The following is a 13,710-nucleotide window of genomic DNA, read 5'->3' as shown; positions in this document are numbered from 1 at the left end:
ACAAAGAAAAGTCTGAGGTGAATTTCTGAGCAGTGAAGTATCAGTTATCTTGATACCAAGAGAGCCAAAGCTTACTTTTCTAGGTGCGCATAGCACATAGCACAATAAGAATCTGTTTTGATTATGCCAGTTTGATATTTGCATAATACAGATGGTTTGCTCAGGATAGTGAGGATGCAAATCTCATTTTACATTATGAATACCCTTATGGCTTTCTTATTTTATACTGCTATTCTGCCTCAGAAGCAAAAGACCAGAGACACCCAAAGCCTTACAGACTGCCCAGTGCTGGGGTGACACAGGGCTCTGCTGGGGGGCAGCCTGATTCCTTACCAAACTGCTGCCTGGGAGGCAAAAATCTGCGAAGAAATTCACAACGCCATACTACCAGAACGCAAAACTACCCTCTTCTATCACAACAGCCGCCATGTAGCTATACTCCGCTGCTATATATACTTACCACTTCGTATTAGCACACCAAAGTGAGTATTGTTGCTACAAGAACTTCTATCCAAAGGGACCATTAACAATCTGTCTGTGTACAGATGGCACAGTGTTCAGCCTGTCCAATTCAATACGACACAATGATGCCTCGCTGGGGCACTCCAGCTACATGGACAATAAACTGGCGGAAACAGCTCCACTCTCTGCCAATGCACAGAAATCCTGGAGCTTTATCAATAGTTGGAAATGGCAAAATAAGCACAGAGAAATGCAATAGCATCATTGGCTAGAAATCGTATCATGAGGATGAGCTGGGAAACAGGGAGGGAAAAAGGCGACAGCAAACAGTAATAGAAATTGTGAAGATAATAAATCATATAAAACCAAAGGAAAAATATCTCCAGTTCAGAACAGAAATAATGTGTCATTTGGTAATAACCGATGGGAAGTCTACAATACAGAAAAGAAATTACTGAGGTCTGAGATACCTGCCCTCAGGCAAAACTGTTCTTGAACTTTATTTTAGCAACAGAAATTTTAAAATCTCTAAAATAAGGAGTCGTCTGCAGTGGAGACTGCCCTTGGGCACCAAATCCAGCAAAACCACAGTCACTGCGAGTGCTACATCATGAATTTAACAAGCTGGTTCTAGTAGCATCCTGCCCAGAACTGCCATCCTTTTCATAAAAATCACTTTAACAGGTACTTGAAAGCAAGGCTACCATCCCTCCAATGCATCGTTATATTTTCTGTACTAAGTATTGCAAATTTAATTTTCTTGATAAATTCAGAAACCTTGCTCTAAGTGCCGTAAGAAACCTAACGTCTGCAGCTTTCTGCTGCAACCCGTTGCCTGTCTCTTTGTCTACCAACAGTTCAAGTATGTTGTTTCAAAGACTGCAGCTTGACAACATTTTAATACATACACTTGTCACCTGCAAACATCAAAGGAGGGGTTCCCTATATCCATCTTACCAAGAGAGCAGCTGTGGAATCAGGAAGTAAAGGAAGATTCAATGCAGAATTATGAAGAAGACCTTCTCTTTCAACTGATTGTCCTATAAATTTTACCCTGCTGCCTGCATCTCTGGAAACAATGCTTGTGTGTAATGATGAAGGCTGTAGAGATTCCTCAACTGTAAATGTGGAAGTGAAAATGAGGTGCACAGAGACTGTGACCTAGTGCAATTTAATTAAGTCCCTCCAGAAATTAGTTTTGCCTGTCTTAAACGAAAGGGAAGCACATAAGGATGGAGGGCACATAGCAGCCACTACCTGTCTCAGAAGCGACAAAAACCCTGATGGTGCCAAGGCTGCTGCTGTGGCCCCTCTGAATTCCTCATCCAGCAAAAGGTGGCAAATAACCCTTTAAAGCATGGTGCCTGGTGCAGTCTTCTGGGTCTAGGCCAGGGGTAGAGAGAATGGAGTTAATCAGCTGCAAATGTGCTTGGATACAGCCCTTTCATTAACATGAATTCTTTGGATGAAATAGTTCCTTTTGCTTGGTATCAATGTTCTCCCAATGGAGGCATGCTTCTTTTCTTTCCCCATGCCTCCGTCCTAGGGCCACTCCTAGTCTGGCCACCTTGAATAAATCAACTAGCTATTCCTATTTATTACATGCTATTCATTAAAAGTATGTAGTTGAGCCTCTTAGGTAATTTTAAAATGCGCAGTGAACACTCTCCTAGCTCCCCCTTACAAGATGTGCACTAGCCGAAGCTTGTGAAACATCTTGGAATGGGCAACGCAACAGAAAACTTGACCGTGGGTTATGATACACGAAGTAAGCGTCATCACCCTGAGTTTCTGCAGAGCCCTCTGTGCACAACAGGAGCTGTTTTTCATTACTGTGTGAGGGCCTGAAAAACAGAGTCATTAAATTGACTCCTGGTTCAAAGAGACTGGATTTTCTACTGCACACACAAAAAAAAACAACAAGCAGCACAGCAGCCATCTCTTACACTCTGGGGGCTGGAAGCATGAATCGTTCCATACAGATTTGCTCCTAGGTACAAACTATATATTCAGATCATAGCTCCAGGAGTCACAGATAAACTGGCATCTGCGTCTGCTCCTTCAAATATCGCCTGGGGTGATATTTGCACACTTTGGCTTTTAACACTGTGTTAAAATATAGGTACCCTTTGCATACTGCAGTTTACACAGCTGATTATAACAAAATTACTCCCAGTTTGCATTTATTGAACCAAGAGAAAGGAGGCCTTGGCATGCATATGTGAAACAGCCTTTGACTAATCCTTTTAATATGGTCACTCCAGAATGATCTTGCTGTGTTCACTGCAGCACATTATCTGAGCTAGAGACAGTCTCCAAACCAGGATTTTTCTGTCACACCACAAGTGCTGCTCAAACTTCAGTTCCTTCCAACAGAAGTATTTAAAAGCTTCCCACCTTCACCATCGTTCTGAATAAAAGCCCTATGGGATTAGTTTTACTCAACAGAGTTTTTGACAAGATTGTAAGTGGCTCTTAAAAGTCCTCTACAGTGGGAAGACAAAACTCCGATTTTATTAAGTTAATGGTAAAATTCTGCCTGACTTCAATGGGGATGGTATTCACGCAAAATATGTAACAAGCCCTTGTTACAGCTGCTGCTGTATCATTAACAACAACATTTCACTCTCATAAAGCTCCAAATAGTTATGTTGATATCAAAATGTTAATCAACCAACAAAATGCCATAGCATACCTTAACTACCTGAAAAAAAAGTTATGTCTTCAAAGCTTCATCAAGCTTCATCAAGCCTTTAAGAAAAATAGATTACTGAAGTTCTGTTTCAACGAAATATAGACACATCAGTGAATACTCATCTAAGAAAGCACAACAGTTCAAGCAGCAAGACTTCTTCAGTCCAAAAAAGTCACTTTCAACCATTTCCACTAGAGAATTAAACATGACAATGCTTTCAAGAGGCTGTTGCTTTTTAAACAAGGAGGAGAAGGAGGTGTTAAAGTCAAGGATGTGACAAGGAAATAAATACGGATGTTTAGGAGCCAGACATCCACAGCAAGCATGCTTCAAGGAGAGGTGGGAGTCCCCAGCAGAACCCCCAGAGGCACAAGGCACTCTGTCCCATAAGAGCCTGTTTTAGGGAGCTGTAAGGGCCTCCCTGCTATTCCCATGATTTCCATCTACACAAGGCGCTTGTGCTCCTACTTGCGGGAAAAGAGCTGAGAGACTGAGCAAAGCTGTCATCTCTCTGCTACACGGCAAGTGCAGAAAACACTTTCCAGAGCATTATCTGCAGCTGCCAGGCAGGAGGTGAGGGCAGTCACCTGCCGGGGGAGCAAACTGACAGTCGCAGGAATTTGCTTTTTCTTATCAGCTATGAGCTTTAGTACGCAAACAAATTAAAACAGTGAGCTTTAGAAGGAGAGGGGATCAGACAGGCAGAGTCACCAGTGGCTTTTGGGAGAAGTTAACTCAAGTCTTGAATAATAAGAGCTACTGGTGAAGCGGACGCAAGGAATATTTTGTTGGTTCTGAGGTACTGGGGTCAGAGAGATACGAAATTAGTCTGCCTGTGTGCCCTAATTCCCAAACCAGCTCCATCTTCTTAGATGTTTATTTCTGTGCACTGCCTTTGCCCCTGATTAAAGGGAGTATTTTAATACTGTGCTTTGGCCCTACCTGTGCTGGCAACTAGCAGCTGCTGTGGGGATCAGTGAGGATGGACACACAAAAGCCAAAGTACCCTTCCCAGCATGAGACCAGTCATCACCATTTCCCTTAAAAAAAGGCAAAATTTTTACTTGAAACTCATCTTGAACCTATCTCAACATGCCTAAGGAGAGTTATGTGGATCCAGCCTTGCCCAAGCTATACCCCACACCAAGGGGCTTGCTGGCTCCCTGCAAGGGTCAGAAACCAAGTCTAGGAGGAGCTTCCTTGGGTACCTGCTCCAGCAGAACCTGGGCAGAACAATTTGAGCGCCTGCAGCATCTCCATTATACGCTCTCACACACTCATGTGGATAAGAGGATAACGACGAGTTGCTGGTTTGGGTTTTTGTGGGATTTTTCAAACTGTGAACACATTGTTAGGTTTGTGAAATTACTCATTTAGCCTTGACTCGGGACACAACTATTCACACGTTCTCCTACTGTGATGTCTTGGGAACACTTCTATAAACAAACTGTTATTCTTTTCAAAGGGTTTTAACGCAAGGGCCTTTGTTGTTGTTTAAAGCAAGGCCCCATTGTTTCAGGCCCCATACTTACAGCATAAGTGTGTAGCCCAGGGAACTGATGTCTTCCTGCGTTCCTTAAGTAAATGTAACGTGCTTATACGAGTGCATATATATACACACACATGCATATATATATATATCACAGTATCACAGTATCACAGTATGCTAGAGATTGGAAGGGACCTCAAAAGATCATCTAGTCCAATCCCCCTGCCGGAGCAGGAACACCCAGATAATGTTACACAGGAATGTGTCCAGGCGGGCTTTGAATGTCTCCAGGGAAGGAGACTCCACAACCTCCCTGGGCAGCCTGTTCCAGTGTTCCGTCACCCTCACTGAGAAGAAGTTTCTTCTCAAGTTTAAGTGGAACCTCTTGTGTTCCAGTTTGCACCCATTACCCCTTGTCCTATCATTGTTTGCCACTGAGTAGAGCCTGGCTCCATCCTCGTGACAGTCCCCCTTTATATATTTATAGACACTAATAAGGTCACCCCTCAGTCTCCTCTTCTCCAAACTGTAGAGACCCAGCTCCCTCAGTCTTTCCTCATAAGGGAGATGCTCCACTCCCTTAATCATCTTGGCTGCCCTGCGCTGGACTCTCTCCAGCAGCTCCCTGACCTTCTTGAACTGAGGGGCCCAGAACTGGACACAATATTCCAGATGAGGTCTCACCAGGGCAGAGTAGAGGGGAAGGAGGACCTCTCTCGACCTACTAACCACCGCCCTTCTAATACACCCCAGGATGCCATTGGCCTTCTTAGCCACAAGGGCACAGTGTTGGCTCATGGTCATCCTGTCGTCCACTAGGACCCCCAGGTCCCTCTCCCCTACACTGCTCTCTAACAGGTCGTTCCCCAACCTATACTGGAACCTGGGGTTGTTCCTGCCCAGATGCAGGACTCTACACTTCCCCTTGTTATATTTCATCCAGTTATTCCCTGCCCAACTCTCCAGCCTGTCCAGGTCTCGCTGGATGGCAGCACAGCCTTCTGGCGTGTCAGCCACTCCTCCCAGCTTAGTGTCATCAGCAGACTTCCGGATAGTACACTCAATTCCCTCATCTAAATCGTTGATGAATATATTAAATAATACTGGTCCCAGTACTGACCCTTGAGGCACTCCACTAGTTACAGGCCTCCAACTAGACTCTGCCCCATAGACTACAACTCTCTGGCTTCTCTCCTTCAGCCAGTTCACAGTCCACCTCACTACCTGGTCATCCAGACCACACTTCCTCAATTTAGCCGTGAGGATGCTGTGGGAGACTGTGTCAAATGCTTTGCTGAAGTCAAGGTAGACCACATCCACCGCTCTGCCATCATCCATCCACCGTGTTATCTCCTCATAAAAGGCTAAGAGATTGGTCAAACATGATTTCCCCTTGGTGAAGCCATGTTGACTGCCCCTCATAACCCTCTTATCCTTGATATGCCTTAAGATGGCACCAAGGACAAGGTGTTCCATCACTTTCCCAGGGATGGAGGTGAGGCTGACCGGTCTATAGTTACCCGGGTCCTCCTTCTTGCCCTTTTTGAAGACTGGAGTGACATTTGCCTTCCTCCAGTCCTCAGGCACCTCTCCTGTTTCCCAAGACTTGGTAAAGATGATGGAGAGTGGTCTAGCAATGACTTCCGCCAGTTCCCTCAGCACCCGCGGGTGCATCCCATCTGGACCCATGGATTTATGGATGTCCAGATTGCTCAACTGATCTCTAACCCATTCCTCATCGACTAAGGCAAACCGTTCCGTCGACCTGACTTCATCTAAGGTCTCCGGGGTACAGGGCTCTTCAGGACTGCCTGCAGCAGAGTAGACAGAGACAAAGAAGGCATTCAGTAACTCTGCCATCTCTGCATCTTCTGTCACCAGGGCCCCCATCCCGTTCATCAGTGGGCCTACATTGCCTCTGGTGTTAGTCTTGTCTGCCATGTACTTGAAAAAGCTCTTTTTGCTGTCCTTGACCCTTCTCGCCAGGTTTAATTCTAAGGAAGCCTTAGTCCTCCTAGCTGCCTTCCTACATCCCCTAGCAGCAGCCTTATATTCCTCCCAAGTGGCCAGCCCCTCCTTCCATGACCTGTAAACTCTCCTCTTCCACTTGAGCACACCCAGCAATTCCCTATTTAGCCACGCAGGTCTCTTGGCCCTCTTCCTTGACTTCCTACATGTCGGGATGCTCCGATCTTGAGCACGGAAAAAGCAGTCCTTGAATATCAACCAACTATCTTGGGCCCCTTTACCTTCAAGCAGCCTTGCCCATGGGATTTCCCCTAGCAATTGCTTGAAAAGGCCAAAGTTTGCCCTGCTAAAGTCCAGGGTTGCGATTCTACTTGGTATTCTACTAGTCCTACCACACAAGATCCTGAACTTCACCATCTCGTGGTCACTGCAACCAAGGCAGCCCTCAACCCTTACTGCTTCAACCAGATCCTCCTTGTTAGTGAGGATGAGATCCAGCAGCGCTCCTCTCCTGGTTGGCTCATCCACCATTTGCAGGAGGAAGTTATCATCCACACACTGGAGGAACCTCCTGGACTGTGGCTGGGTTGCCGAGTGGTCCTTCCAGTAAACATCAGGGAAGTTAAAATCCCCCCATGACGACCACGGCCTGTGACTGTGAGGCCTCTCTCAGCTGCCTGTAGAAGGCCTCGTCAACTTCCTCACCCTGATCTGCTGGTCTGTAGCAGACACTCACAACAGTATCCCCCCTGCCAGCCTGCCCCTTAATTCTCACCCACAGACTCTCAACTCGCTCGTCATCTGTCCCTGGACAGAACTCGGTGCATTGTAGCTGCTCCCGCACATAAAGAGCAACCCCACCACCCCTCCTGGCTGGCCTGTCTTTCCTGAAAAGGACATAGCCCTCCATGACTATATTCCAGTCGTGTGAGCTGTCCCACCACGTCTCTGTAATTGCCACCAGATCATAGTCTCCTGACTTAACACCGGTTTCCAACTCCTCCTGCTTATTTCCCATGCTGCGCACATTGGTGTACAGACATTCCAGGGAGCGAGCTGAGCACACCGATTTCACCCTAGGATTATAGGAGGCCTCCCTGTCTTCATTAATTCTGGAGCGCTGCCCCACTGGGGCAAGCCCAGCTACAACCCCATCCCCCTTCGAATCTAGTTTAAAGCTCTCCAAATGAGCCCTGCTAATTCGTGCCCCAGCATCCTTTTGCCTCTGTGAGACAAACCTTTCTCACTTGACATTGTCCAGACTGGTGCCCTATAAAACCAGCCATTATCAAAGAATCCAAAGCCCTGCCTGTAGCACCAGTCTCGTAGCCAATTGTTCATGAACTGAATCTTCCCATTCCTTCCCACATCATCAGTGGAAGATGGAAGGAGTGCGGAGAAGATCACTTGAGCCCCAGACTCTTTCACCATCCGCCCCAAGGCCCTGTAGTCTTTCTTCATCCCCCTCAGACTGCGGGAAGCAGCTTCCTCCCCACCTGTCTGGAAGACCAGCAGCGGGTAGTAGTCTGTCGGGTGCACCAGGCTGGGGAGCGCCCTGGTGATATCCCTGATCCGGGCTCCAGGCAGACTACACACTTCCCTATGATATATATATATGCAAACAACTTTCTTGGTACTAAAGCACCTCCGCTACAGTCCAAACAAACCCTGCGGATGGTGGTGATAGTGGGTGACCTAACACAGCACAGAAGTGTCAGGATGTGGATATACATTCAGTCATGGTATTGACGGCTGTAAGAGTCACCCTGAAACTTCCTCCTGGCTGGCTGACAATCTGCAGCCTGCCTCAGGGGGAGAGAACTGATTAATCCTGGTAACTCAAACATTGCCTTGCTTACAAATCTCTATCACTGTGTTGGGTAAGAGGCCAAAATACAGACTCAGGGCCTTGATCTGCACCTCTGTGTGGGCTGTGGAGGCAGTTCACCACTGCTTCTTATCTGTAACGCTGGTTATACACTCATTTCCTTGGAATCCACCATATAAAGCAAACACAGAACAGAATAAAACTAGGATCTGGACTAAGTTGTCTGCAGAAATTTTAGCCCATTTTTCCTTCATAACCACTCTACCAAGAGAGTACCTTTTTCGGACTTTCTTAGGATAATGAGCTATATTATCTTGTCCTGGGTTCAGCAGTAGCAGTCATGTTATTTTTTTTATATGATACCAAAATGTGCTTTGAAGAGCTCTGGTTACTGATGTTTCTGTAAGCTGTGAATGTGTAATTCAGATGTATAAGTGTACCCGATAGCAAAACTCTCATTTTAAGCAAACCAATCCTTAGCATAGATTATGCTGAAGTGAGAAAACAAGGCTTTAATTGCCTAGATTAACTGTGCTGAAAAGTAGGTTATCTGAGGTGGACAGGACTGATCTCAAAAGCTGAGATGTGTCTAATGAAGTCCATATGCAAGGTAAAACTTGCTGGAAGCAGCTCTGCTTTTTATCCAACTAACTGGTGCAGTAAAAGAAAACAGGCTTTTCAGCAGTCAACTCCTTCTCTAAGTTCTCTGTCTACAAACCTTATTTTCCTAAAGAAATTTTGGATCAATATGGCTATGCAGCTATGCATGCTATAGTACAGTATCATACCCATCTACTTGGTAGTTTTACTTAAAAAGATCTATAAGCTTTCTCTCCTTGCTCGTCCTTTGCCCATGACGAGGTCTCCCTGACAGCCATGAGAAAGGCCTTCAAATCTCTCCTCTGCTGTAGTTTCTATTTTTATTGAATTCATGAATTAAAACCCGCAAATCTAACTAGTACTAGCAATGCTGAGAAGCCGATGCAGTTGTAGATGCAGGTGAAATGATAACACCTCAACCAGCCCACACTTCTTTATGCCCTGCCACACATTTCCCCAAGTCTGCACATGCTACACATTTTGACTATACTCTTCTCAGCATGACCCTTTGGCAGCATGTTCTACTATGTGCTAACTGCAATAAATAAAATTGTTCTTGAAGTGCTGTGTAAGACTGAACTATGAGCTTCTCCCTGGCTCTCAAGAGAGGCAAGTCCAGCTACTGGCAGGACCAGCCAGTGACGTCAATGTCTGTTGCTACCCAACCACACAAGGTGTCATCTGACCCTTGCTTTCAGCGGGGGAAAACCCAAGCACATGAGGATGAAGGGATCACAGAAGGCTCTCCCAGGCACCCTAGCTGATGGAGGCTAAGGCCATGTGATGGACATGGCACACTTCCTTCCTCCCAGCTCACACAACCTTTACATTTGCACGGACAGGCACAGAACTGCATGTGGCATTTTCTACAAAGAAAAATGAGCTGGATTTAAAAAGTAATGAGGCATTGGGTGAGCAGTACCAGCTCACCTGGGCTCTCTCACATCTACACTGGGATGCACAGACATGAGGGGGTAGGTAGGAGGGATTATGATCTCACAACATTAAATACAGTGCTAAAAACCTTGGTTATTTTCCACAGTTCAGATAGATGACCTAGAGCTCCAAAACATCCCACCACAGTTTCCTTTCAGCCACTCACCTTTAACCCCAGACTCTTCTTATTCACCTCACGTTTCTATGTCCATGTCCCCGGTCACCACTCACCCTGCCTTTTGTGTAACTTCAATATGCCACACCTCTGTGTGAAAGGGGCATGCCTCAAGCGATTTGACAATAACCTCTTTCACAGGAAAAAATGGGCATAAGCCTATTTGTATGTACCCCTATCGGTAACAGAGAGGGTTGTTTAGCCATCCAAGCAGAACATTATTACCTGGGGTTTTTTGCCTTGCTACATGCTCTTGATCAATACCGCTGTAAAGTGACAGGTAAAGGGGCAGGCTGTGGACGTTTGTCGCTTCAGAGAAAGAGTCCTCTGATCCCTCAGTTTTTTCACACCATAAACAGTGACTAAACAGGCCTCAATTTACCATCTGTTTACTATTTATAACATCACCAGTGCTAGCATCTGCTACAGCATTAAGCACCTGTTTGCTGTAGTGCAACCTGACAGAAGAAGTGAATCTCCTTGTGACATTTGATTGTCCCCATGCTAAACTATGTTCAACAATATACTTGCTCCTCCTGTCCACCCAGATTTCCCCAGGATGAAGATGCAGTAATGCAGCTGGGTGGGAGCTCCTGTTCCTATAAAAATCAGTGGGGTCCTTTTTTCCCCAAGTCAGGTACCCCTGTGCCCTTGCATGCAATTGGAGATGACGGAGCTGCGCCTACAGAGGTCAGCTCGGCGACAGCTTCAGAAGAGACAGAAAAGCGAAATCACATAGGATGGGTGAAATACATATTCTACCACTGGACCAAGCAAACCTAGAGATAGTGGTTCAATTGATGCTAAAATCAATTTGCATAGCTGACGATTTTAAGATGCACATTTAATGGCAAAAACATAGTGTTTATTACTTTGATTAAGAAAGTTTTGCTAATTTCCCTTATCTTTTAGCTGAATCTCTGATTCAAAACATAGTTGATTTTTTTTACATGGACAGGACACATGAGTGCATTGAAGAGATGACTGTGGAGCAATGAGACAACCTTATGAAGTCTGACAGAGCCATTAAGATAATCTGGGGTTTTATTATCCCTTCTGGTCCCGAAGTTTCCTGGCCCAAATTCCTGGCAGGAGTGTTAAAAGGGAAGGCCAGCCTTGCTTGCAGAAATTCTTCCTAGGCTTTTATACTGAATATAGTGTATATAATGAACACAACCTCAGGATTTTTGCTAGAGCCTGGTGAAAAAGACTTACTTCGTAATTTGGAGCAACTACATAGAAGTAACAGTTTGGATTTTTTTGAGTGATATAAACATGACTGTAAGATACCAATTGGTGTATGCGATTCCAGGAAATTTTAATTTAACAGCAGAAAATGTAACGTCAGGCTAAACATCAATGTAAGATAAATTAACACAATAAGATCTCTTAGAAATTAACTGAGGCAAAATCTTAAGACTTCTACAGGACAGAGTAGACAACAGACTAGAAACAGACACTGCTAGTGCCTCCCTAAAACCCTTTATTCCTCAAATACATGCTTTTACTTTCTGACCACTTCAGATATCTATATCCAAACCTGCAGTACCTTCTAGTTATTCCTAAGTGACCATCATCAGTACCAAGTATCCCGCTCTCCAAAACCCTTCTACTCCCATTTCTTGTAAAACCCTATCTTACCTAAGCCCTCAAATGCATCTTGTGATCATCCACTCTTGACTCAGCCACAGGTACCTGGAAACCACCAACAGCTAGCTGGCCTCTGGCATCCATCGCTAAACACCCCTTTCCTCACCAACATGCTATGGGCTCTTCCCTTCATCTAAACAAGCAAAGGAAGGTTTGCAATTTATTGGGGTTTCTTGAGCTTCTCCAAATTTGCACTATATTTCCTCCTACATCCACCTAGACAAAAGTGGAAGACTGAACCCAATTTAAATGCACTCACATGTGCACAACCTTGGGCTTTATGTTGCATGGAGAAGCTATGCAAGTCCTCCACAACACAGCTACAGGACCACCTTCTGGCCAGAACATCTCATAGCTGTAGGCAGCCGGCACACTACCCATCTCCAGGCTACATGAATACAGGGGTGGGAAACACTAATGGAAATAAGCAAGTAGCATGGGACTCATGACTAAACACAGACATCAATACTAACAGCAGTTACCCTATGCTCCTATTTCTGCCACTGTGAAAAAAAACAGGAACCCCCTAAAGTATAAGTGGAAAGAGTGTATCATCTCTCATACTAAAGCAGACAGCAGAAATAATGCAGATACCTAACTCCTTAAAAAGTCTCTCCCTGCACAGGAAGCAATTCTGAGCCAAAAGGCTCAGCTGCAGCCATCAACACTACAGATGAGTAATATTACCTGAGGTTAATACCACCCATCCTGCCTGGTGCATTCCACCACAGTATATTTCAGATTACTCATTGGCAGTCTGACGTTTGAGCACAAACATAAATACACTTCAGGGGACAGTATTTGCAATTAGACAGATGAAAATTTTAATTTCAGTCTAAGTGAAATGTCTAGGGAGCTCACTGTAGTGTTATCTTCCCCTGGTAATAAAAAAAGATGGGGTAGCCCTAACAATTCTCCAGTATCTATCAGATACTTCCAAAGTTCCCAGCTGCAGAAGCTGGGACCTGTCTGCAGATTTGGGCAAAGGCAGAGTCACCAAAGCAGATATGCTCTCCTAGAGGTGCTTTGGGGTACACTTCAGGGCACTGCTTCCTTCCGGTTTCTGTTCAGTCACCCCATCCCCTCCGTGTATACCCAGGACATCAGGCTGGCCTTCCTGGTTTGTTCTTATAAACACATCTGGCAGAAATTGTACCAGCTAACCCTAAGGGAAAGCTGGGTCTGACTGTGCTCAGCACAGACTCGAAACTAAAGCTGGACTTTTTGTAACGCCTCAAAGTATGGGCAAGCACCTCCATCATCCAAGGGCAGGCTGGTTCTGGTTTGGGTTTTGTCTTTTGATCAATTCTGCCCTTGCTGTGTGAGTTCCCATCTCTGCAATGGAGATCTCTGCGGCACTCTGCCCACTTTTATTACCAACAGAATAGGCTATTGTCACGCATTCTACATAGGTACTATATTTGGGCTGGTTGTGATCGTGTTTTGAATGTATTACACCACAGCCTCCTCTGATGCCTTTCTCTCCCTGTGGGTAACTCCAGCCATGGATTTTTCAAAACAACAAATCTTGGTTCCTAGAAGGACAACTTGTGAGAAATGGGGCAATGTGCAATCAAAGCAGAGAGATGGGAACCAATAGGCTTGGTGTCAAAACAAGAATCCTGCTGCTATCCTCAGGGAAGGGCCCTTCATTTCATATATCCCTATTTTCTCTCACTCTGTCAAAATCTGAATTGATGAAAAGCAGCTGAGAGTCCTTGCCACCACAGCAGTTTTTCATAACTCTGCGAGATTCAGCCCAATGTGAAGAAATTATTTTTCTTCCAGCTTCAGGCAGTTTGAAGTTTGAATATAAAAGAAAAGGCAGCAAGTCTAACAGGGGAAAAGAAATGTGTATTTGTATGGCTTGATAGCTCCTAATTAGTTTTATAATATTTACACAATGC

The 13,710-nt window shown here is 45.1% G+C and overlaps 1 protein-coding gene across 4 annotated transcripts in view; it reads right to left on the bottom strand.

The window, feature by feature from the left end:
- The window catches only part of GABRA5 (gamma-aminobutyric acid type A receptor subunit alpha5), a 58,572-nt gene that overhangs the window by 28,367 nt on the left and 16,495 nt on the right, over positions 1–13,710 (bottom strand). The window lies entirely within an intron of this gene.

The sequence above is a fragment of the Pezoporus occidentalis genome, unplaced genomic scaffold (assembly GCF_034315485.1).
Source record: "Pezoporus occidentalis ecotype Australia unplaced genomic scaffold, CSIRO_AGI_Poc_V1 ctg32, whole genome shotgun sequence".
NCBI lineage: Eukaryota > Metazoa > Chordata > Aves > Psittaciformes > Psittacidae > Pezoporus > Pezoporus occidentalis.
This window is presented reverse-complemented; position numbering and strand designations above follow the sequence as displayed.